This window comes from Austrofundulus limnaeus, unplaced genomic scaffold (assembly GCF_001266775.1).
Source record: "Austrofundulus limnaeus strain Quisiro unplaced genomic scaffold, Austrofundulus_limnaeus-1.0 Scaffold25, whole genome shotgun sequence".
Taxonomy (NCBI): Eukaryota; Metazoa; Chordata; class Actinopteri; order Cyprinodontiformes; family Rivulidae; genus Austrofundulus; species Austrofundulus limnaeus.
The window spans coordinates 2,878,891-2,888,581 of NW_013952427.1; the positions used below are offsets into that span (position 1 = coordinate 2,878,891).

At 40.3% G+C, this 9,691-nt stretch overlaps 1 long non-coding RNA gene across 1 annotated transcript in view; it reads right to left on the reverse strand.

Annotated features, from left to right (window-relative positions):
- Positions 1–7,861: 7,861 nt before the first annotated feature.
- LOC106514976 (uncharacterized) overlaps positions 7,862–9,691 on the reverse strand; it is a 3,569-nt gene continuing 1,739 nt past the window's right edge. The window contains exon 2 of the long non-coding RNA XR_001309949.1: positions 7,862–8,621. This is a non-coding gene — a long non-coding RNA (uncharacterized LOC106514976). The remainder of the gene's footprint in view (positions 8,622–9,691) is intronic.

Genomic DNA, 9,691 nt, shown 5'->3' on the forward strand with positions numbered 1-9,691 from the left:
AGAGCTCTTTACTTTTACCCATCATCAGATGGTTCTTGTGTGATACCTGRCCATCATTTGGGACTGAACCAGCTGATATTAACTTGCACTGACAAGGGGCAGGCTTGCTTTCTAATCACTGAGAGAGTTCAGGTGGTGTCTTGTCTTTCCGTGCCTTTTTACACCTCCCTTTCTTCATGTGTTCAATACTTTTTCCCTGTGCCATTCCACATTATTACAAATAACTTCATTTCTGGACATTTATGGTTTGATTTCTTTGTATGTATGGATCACTTTGGTTGTTACCGACATCTGGTGAAAATTTCATGTCATTAGCACCTCTAGTAATACATTTACTGAGAAAAATGTTGACTTGTTCAATACTTATTTTACCTGCTGTACTTGACAGCAATGAATCCACTTTTAAAGCTTCTGTTTCCAATGTGGATTACTGTCAAAAGCACCCGCTTTGGATGTTATCATCCATTAAATGGCCATTACTAGCTGTTATCAGTCCCATAGAATGGCTCCAGACTGGCTTCAGACTGTCCTGACTGTGCCGTCTAGTGGGTTCTCWGTCCCATAGAATGGCTTCAGACTGTTGGCTGGTTAGAATGAGGCATAAAGCCACTAAGGTTTTTTATGCAATCTAGTTAATATGAGGCATAAAGCCACTAAGGTTAATTTGAGAGAAAATGACATGGGCTACGATAAAGTAGATCRGACTCCGGCGGTAGCAGATTGTTGCATTCCAATGTATATATGGTACTGGTAACCCACTAGGAGGCACTGTCRGGACAGTCTGAAGCCATTCCATGGGACTGATAACCACTAATAACATCCATTTAATGGACTGATAACATCCGAATYAGCTGGTCAAAAGCAAAAAACTCATAGCGGTCATCCAGGCACTAGTTTATAATCCTTTTCATTGTTGTCAAATTTATGTTACATGGTTACTGCTGTAACTTTCTGGTGCAGCCTGGATCACCTTTAGATCAATAAAATGATATTTCTCCTGGAATAACCACGCAAGGTGGAACTGACTGAGGTGTGAGGGTTTATAAGATACTATCGCATAAACTGTTATAAAAGCTTTGAGACTAGAGTTGTTTTAAAGTAGCAACAATCCACTCTGGACTTGGCCCAGCTTGGACTGTTAAATTGTCAGTCAGGCCAGAGTTAAACTGTTTCTCTGAGATTGTTTAAAGAACTACATCAAGTAAAAATGTCTTGTGTTTTTCTTCCTGCTGCTCGATTCTGCAGAGGTTACTTCAGCAAGTACACTTGTTGGAAAGATTTGGTAATTGTTTTACACCAGATACCTTTCTTGATGCAGCTAATATTATTGTTCATGTAGGACTGAGCTTAAAGTGAATTAAGCTTTTCCCACATCTCTCATACACAAGGTTATGAGGAAACTTTTACCAAGGTAWTTCTCATTACTTGTTARTATCTTGACTGTGCGAAGTGAAAAGTGACACARYHASTGAACGTTCAGACGAGTTCAAGTTGATTCATAAAAGACTATGCAATCATTCATTTACACAAATTGAACAGATCATGACTTACACCTGATTGTGGTTATTCCTATAACAAACGTCAGAGTTAAATGAGATAAAACCCACATCCGAATTTCAGTTCACATCAACTCAGATTACTTATATAGAACAGTAAAACATCAGTTCTGATGCTAACAACCAAACAATTTTACTGGCACTTTTAGCTTAAGTTTTGGCAAATTAAGAACAAGGAAAGGAGGAAAGTAAGATTTGTATGTTACTGCTACTTTTACTTTTATCAAAGTGTGGGTCAACCGGAACTGCACGTCTTTTCTAAGCTCAGGTTCCACATGACACGTCACTCCGAACACATCAGCTTTTTCCTGATGATGTCTTCTTAAGGCACCCTCGGGGTAGGAGCTGGCTCGCCTCCGATCATTCAGGGAACTGATGTCGGCTCGCTTACCGGTCATTGGCGAGTAGGTGTTTTTACAGGTAACTTTTGTCTGTTTCAGTCCAAGCCAGAAAAATTCAAGCCGTATCCGGTTCCTCCTTCCAAAATAAAACCTCCCCTCGGGAGTTAAAAACACTCTCATGAGGCTCAGCCTCGGGTTGAGACCACCGGCGACGTGCCAGGTCCCTGGCTGTGAAGTCTTCCCCAGTTAGCTCATAGGGATCAGACTTAAAGCCAAACTTTCTCCGGAGAGAATTCCAGCTGTCTTCCTAAGTTGGAGTCAGGAAGAAGAGTGTGTCACTCAATGCCATCCGGGTTAGTAAAAAAAAAGAACGAACTTTGGTTCYGCCCTCAGGCTTAGAGATGAGTCAGAGAAGAAATATGAAGATTTGCCAGCCGGCACCAGCCCAAGGTTAAAATTCTGTGTTTGTCCAACAACATGATATGATAACCTCTTTTCAGCTTTCTTTCTGATATACAGTACTCTAAGAGAAATCACTACATAACATTTATGATGATTAATTAACATTTCTGTTTTATAATCAGTTCTGAACCTTCTGTTAGTCCAGATAAATGAAAGATTTTCTCAGGAAAAATCCACAATTAYATTACTGTGTTCACAGTAAAATAAAAACAGTGATTTACATAAAAACACAATGAAAACATTGTAATCAGATTCTCTGTGATTTTTTATACCATTATTAATCTTTAAGGCACGACAAAAGAAAAGAAGTGGTTCCGCTTGTCCTGTGACAGTCATTATCATGATTTAACAAATGCATAAACATTCTTAGTTAAACAACAAATGAATCACAAACAGGAGATTGTTCTGTCCGTTATCTGATTAAGAGAACTGAGGGGTTCTCTTCCACGGTTGGAATGACCTGTCATGGCCTAAATAGAGTTCAGTTTGTGACAGAGTTCCTGTCCTCTCGTCAGGCCTGTCCGAGGCCTGCTTCGAGGCAATAAATCTTGTTTCTTCAATCGAGGTGACCCCTACATTCATATTGTTCAGTTAACACACTATAACCAAACAATTCTCTGAAAAAACTAATTGCTGGTGACATTTGGTTGTCAACAGCAATTGAACTTTACACAAGAAACACGTTTTGCATGTTTCCTGTGTGAGTTTGGAACAAAAGCAGGTAACTGTTACATGTTTGTTTGTTTGTTTCTTTACAGTGCATATTACAGAAAATGCCAGAATTTGCCATGTAGGCTAGTTTTATCTGTTGTCCATGTATATGAGAGCATGTTAAATTAACAAGTAAAACATGCTCTGCATATGTTGTGTGATCTGGAACGGTTTCTATCATGACCGGCCAGAATTTGGAACCCAAAATGCAGACAGACTCAAGAAACTCAAAAGCTTGCCATAAAAAAAAGGCAAAACAAGACACTGTTCTGTCAGCAAAACTTATAGTCTGTGAAAGGGGGAACAAGAACATATGGAAGCGACTACAATGCAAAGCTCATTTGAAGGTGGAGAGAGAGACTTTAAAGGTCTAGTCTGATGAGATAAGGAGTGAAACCTGTGCTGAATGCAAAATGGGAACAGGTGAGAGTGGGCGGCGCAGGCTGGAGCCGATTAGTGGAGAAGTGAACTGATGACACAAGAAAAATGCTAGAGACCCTCAGAATTGATGAATGCTGGAGACCATCCAAGACTGATACATTCTGGAGAACCTCAGAGACTGACGAATGGTAAATGGACTGTACTTGTATGGYGCCTTTCTACCCAACCAGGATACTAAAATTGCTTCACACTACTATCTGTGCCCTCATTTACCCATTCACACAGCACTCTACCAGATCTCCTACAAAGCTAACATGTACAATCATCTACGGAGAATAATCAGTGCCAATCACATTCATACACTGATGGGACACACATCAGAGGCACTAGGGGTGAAGTATCTTGCCCAAGGACWCAGTAAYTGAGACAGCTGGAACTGGGGATCGAACCGGTGACCTTCCGGTTTCAGGACGACTCTCCTAACCACTCTGCCATACCGCCGCATGCTGGAAACCCTTAGTGAATGCTGGAGACCAGCAGAGACTGATGCATGTTGGAGACCATCAGACTGATGCATGCTGGAGRCCCTTAGAAACTGATGCACTCTGGAGACCCTCAGAGACTGATGCATGCTGGAGACCCTCAGAGACTGATGCACTCTGGAGACCCTCAGAGACTGATGCATGCTGAAGACCCTCAGAGATTGATGCATGCTGAAGACCCTCAGAGACTGGTGCATTCTGAAGACCCTCAGAGACTGGTGCATTCTGAAGATCGTTCTCAGTGTCTGTTAAATGTGGACCCTTGAAGACCCCTGAAGATTGAGGTCCCTGACAGCCACAGAGTTAACCTGCTTCAGGCAACTGTATTTACAAGATGYAATCCCAGATGACTGGCCCACCACTGGAGGCTGACTGGGCTCTGCAGAGTAGCTGGGCTCATGGGGTCGAACACATCAGGATGAGAAGAWAAGATAATTAGCCTCCCAATGTTCTGATCKCAGTAAGGAGTTTAGGTACTCTGGGATCTGAAGAAATCCAGGTTGGGAGAACAGGATATCTTTTATGGTGAGATAAGCTGTTTGTTGGTACAAGGGGTCTGGGTTTACAGAAATAGTGGTGAGTCAATATCYAGGATGTCCACGGGTGAAAGGTTTGCTGTCATCAGAAGGTTGTAGAGATGGGTTCTGGGTTTTTGTTAGAGCTTCTGTTACAATCAGCCAAACGTTAAAACCCGAAATGCAGACAGACTCAAGGTGCTCGAAAAACAAACAAACAAACAAACAAACAAACAAACAAACAAACAAACAAACAAACAAACAAACAAACAATGCAAAGTTGTTCTGAAGGTAGAGAGAGACAGAATCTAAAAGTCTGGGCTGATGAGGAAAACCTGTGCTGAGTGCAAAATGGGAACAGGTGAGAGTGGRCAGGGCAGAGCTGAACTGTGGAGAAGTGAACTGATGGCGCAAGGAACACAGAAGAACTGAAACGCAGGTGAAAAATAAAACACAAGGATCACAAAACACAAATTCAACAAGGCACAGGAGGCCATAAAAACACAGATCATGACAGTTTTAACATGTTTATAAGATCTCAAGTGGTGAAAAACCCCTGAAGAAATCAACTTGACTTTATGATCTCGCACGATTTCTGTGTTGACATTTTATAGACCCGACTGAAGCAGCAGCGTCTCGAGTAGACTTATCAACGACAGAGCACGGGCTGAAGCACTCTGTGTCTTATCTGAATATAGAAGCAAATAATGAACAGTGGGAAACCCAGGAGAAATGGAAATAAAACGCTGTGCTGCACATTTGCGAGCGGGAAAGCCGTCATAGCCAGGGGAAGCAGGGAGGGGGGTCAGTGGACCTATAGTTACCCATTCTAACTCCGGGACGACGGTGAAAAGAAAAAGGTAAGAGAAACCAGGATAGAAGTGGGTGCTAATTCCTACTTTTCAGTTTAAATAAAGATTGTAGCTGGATAAAAGCCATTAAGGGAGAAATCAGACAGGGCATGCTATGTAGGACAAGAGCTGACTGCAGGGAGGTGAGTGGTGGGATCAATACTCAGTCGATGCGCTCAACACCCAGCTCTGCACACACACGTGAACACACGCACACACACTGAGGGCCATGTGGTTTTGCTGGGCATCTGCATGTTTGTGTGTGTGTGTGTGTGTGTGTGTGTGTGTGTGTGTGTGTGTGTGTGTGTACACCCAGCTCTCAACAGAGGAGTGAACACACGCACACACACAAACACACACAAAAAGAGGCTTATTAGTGGAGAAATGGGAGCATTTGATCACAGCATGTCTGTGCAGATCTAAAGCATTATTGACTTAAAAGTGGCAGTCGGTCACTTCTCTGCCATGGTTATCGACATGCTGCTGGACGGACGTCTGTGTGCTGACTTTAATAGGCTGCTCTAATGTCCACAGAAAAGGCTTTTGTAGATTTATTGTTGGTTTCAGCTGCCTGCTTGGGAAGCCATTCAAAATTTACAGATGGATTTCACATAAAATAATGTGATCAGTGTCTTGTTGTCCAACAACTTTTCCCCAAATTCTCAGTAAATTCTGCTCACAGGAAGCCAAATTCTCCACTGCTGTCAGCGAGGGATTAAGTTCCCAAATGTTGAAATTTTATTTTTAACTCAGCCAGACTCGGTTCACATGATGATTTGTGAAACAAAGCTGTTAGGTCAACTGAGCAGTCCTTTAATTGAGAAGGTTTTATTTGAAAGGCAAGGAACATGCTTGAAATATTCCTGGAGCAATAAAGCAGGCAATCTATTTTATTTATACAGAACTGCTCACCAAATCATGATTTTACTTCTTCTCATGGATAGATCTTACAAGATGTGTTAGCTGTGTCCGCATGTTGTTAATTTCAGCTACAGCCACACCAAAGACTTACAGTTAAAACCAATTTTTGTTTGATATAGGTTGCTGAGAAATGGCAGTCATCCTAAATGGGACCGACTCAAAAAGTGAATCAGTTGTAGAAGTACATCCAGTGATTACTTTCTGAGTTTGATTAAATCTGCTCAAAACAAAACACACACAAGTTTGTAGTTCTATCCCTTTTATTAGTTCAATGACTTCCAGTAATTTGTATTCATTTTTGTGGTCTGACCCTTACCCTAAACCTAGCCAACCTTCAGCCTTCGTTACAATGGTGATCCAACTAGACTAAAAGATATCCTCCTTTGTAACTCTATTCAAAGTGATGACACCGATAATTGACATAAGTCATTGGGAGTCATGTCCAACTTATGTACGTCAAGCACTAACATATTGATAAAGCCCTGTTTTTAAAACTTTACCATGAACTGCTAGAGTAAATTCTATCTGTCAGAAAAATATCTCGTAAATCACTGGAATTAGTCCTTGGACACAAATCTATAGCAGATTTACTTTTGGAGTCAAACCATTTCACGATGGTTAATACAGATAATTAATCTTTTTTCATATAATATAATGCATGAGATCATGCTACAGCATCATTTATAAGGTTTGACCAAAACCACTGTAACTCCATAATTTCTTATAAGATGATCTTGGTTTGAAACAGCGTCAGGTGATATGCTGTTCTGCTAGTCTTTTAATTTTTTTTTTCTGTTTGTATTGATTTTCAGAATTTAGCGATGGTTTATTCAACATGTCATTCTGCTGCTTCAATTGGGATTTTCACTGTGAGTGACTTCTGTCTTATTCCTTTAACAAACTTCATCTCGCTTTGCTTCTGTGTGCTTCAAGCATATTTCAGAAATAAATAAGTCCTTCAAGAATTATTCAGGAATGTTACTTTATTTTGGGTCTCAGATAAGGAAACAAACTCAAAATGAGTCAAGGAGGCATAAACCAGTGAAATTAGAAAAGTATATTGAGACTGTATTAGTAATGCACAAACCTTTCTCACATGAGTTTTTATAAATTCTGTACTTATTTTAGACTGAAACAAAAGGTGTTTGCTATAGTCTCAGTTTGTAAGACACTCATAGCCACAATAAATGCATTTATTAACTTGTGAATAGGATTTTGAAGTCAATATTTTAGTATTAGTAAGTTGTAAAACTGATTATTTGAATATAACAAAGAATCTAGAAGTTGAACATAAGCAGTGACAAAAGAAACTAATGTCACTAAAAAAGGTGTCTTTGCCTACTCAGTTTTATATTTAGTCAAGAAGTATTCATTAAACTGTAATTCTTTGGCATCCATCCATCCATCCATCCATCATCCATCAATCCATCCATCCATCCATCCATCCATCCATCCATCCATCNCGTTTGCAATATACAATTAACTCCCTTTTTGAGTGAGGGAATATTAAACACAGACTGCTTGTGCAGAGTGTAATTTGTGGTGATAAAAGTATTAAAGGAAAGCGTTTGGACAAAGATGGAAGGGTGGACAGCTGCAGAGATAGATTTATTTTCAGAGGCATGATACAGTTAACAAAGACAGATGTTTCAAAAGAGCGTCTTCGGCCAGAAGTGGAGCTTTAATGCGACTGCAATCACTCTGCATTCTGTCCTCCTTTACTCCCTCTCTCTCTCTCTCTCTCTCTCTCTCTCTCTCTCTCTCTTCTCGTTCCTTCTTTCTTTAACTCCTTCTGCCTCCCCCCTTTCCTTTCTCACCCTCTCTCTGTAGAATTGATTGACTATGTCTCCTCAATTCATCTCTCTCCCTCTGTCGCCTAGCAACGGGTGCTCTATTGGGTGTGGAGTGTGGGAGTTTCAGGAGGGGAGGGCTGGGTGGGAGGGAGAGGGGTATATGGGGAAGGGGGCACGCATGGTTAGCTGGGTTTGGCATGGGAGGGGGTAAGCAGTTGTACTCAGTTTCACATTCATACATATTTTCCTTTTCCTACTTTGTGTGAGAGGTGTTGCAACTCCGCCGATGAGTGTAGAAGTACACGTACACAACTTACAATATACTGTAGGCCTGTACAAGCAGGAACACCAGAGCAAAAAATAAATAAAAAAGTGCTGCAGTTAAAGCCCAGAGAAACAAAAAAGCAAAGAGTGTTTGATGCCGGAGTCAGGATGACTCGTAGTAGGTCACTGCTTGTGTTTGGTGGATATGTGAATGTTACAGATCCAGCCCAGCAGTCCACCGTTTTCCCTCAAGCTGTGTCACTGTTTCATACAATGAGCCGTCTCTGCGAAAACACAAAAGCACAGAGGAGTCAGCCTGCACTTTAAAATGTAACTACGCCTCCGCTTTTCTGTCTCCACCAAAAAAAAAATAAAACATATCAAACTACAGAAAGTGAGAGAGAGAAAAGAAAACACTCGACATATTTCAGCTTGTGATCCCCCTCAGTTTGAAACATTTTGTTTTAGGGCTTCTGCTGTGACATTTCCTTTAATAAGATAAAGATTTATTCTTCCTCGTACTCATCTATGAACAATTATGATTAAAAAAAAAAAAAGAAAAAGAAAAACAAGCGGTTTCATCCATACAGGAGGATTCTTGCCGTGCTTGAATTGCTACGTTTAAAGTGCTCGGATGTAAAATCCCTGCATTACAGGGAGAATTAAAAAATAAGTAAAGCATTCAAGAGACATTGTTCTGTTTTTTAAGAGCATATCCTTTTGAGCTACACTTAATGTCTGATCTCCCTCTGATGAAGATGTGTTAGCAGTACTTTAAGCCTAATAAATCCACCGTTAGCACTGCTTCAGAGGGGAAACTGCTGTGCGGTTTAAAACCAGGAGGGAAGAGGAGAACAATGAAGAGTCTAATAAGTACATTATAATCTATGATTGTTTTAACTGCAGAGGGAGAATAATTATAAAGGCTGATCAGGGAGATTTGCTAAAAGTAAAGAAAGTATAATTAAAAAGGATTTGTGTTTGTGTGTAAAATACTAAATATATAAATTAGGTTGTGTTCATATTTGATGCTGAATTATTTCTGCAAACTGTCATCRTCTCCAAAAATCCCATCATCATCAAACACCGACAGCTGGTAGGTTTAAAAATGCAAATATAAGAAATGAATCCAGATCAGAGAGATTTTATTCGCTGATCAGAAGTCGATGAATTTTCTGATCAGTTCATTGATTGTTTGGTCAATAAATCACTTGAAGAGTTAGAAGGAAAATAAAAGCAGCTCAATGATACACAGGACTTTGGACAAAGGAAGACAAAAAAAGAAGAAGAGGAGGAAAACAGAATATATTTTGGTGACACACACACACACACACACACACACACACACACACAC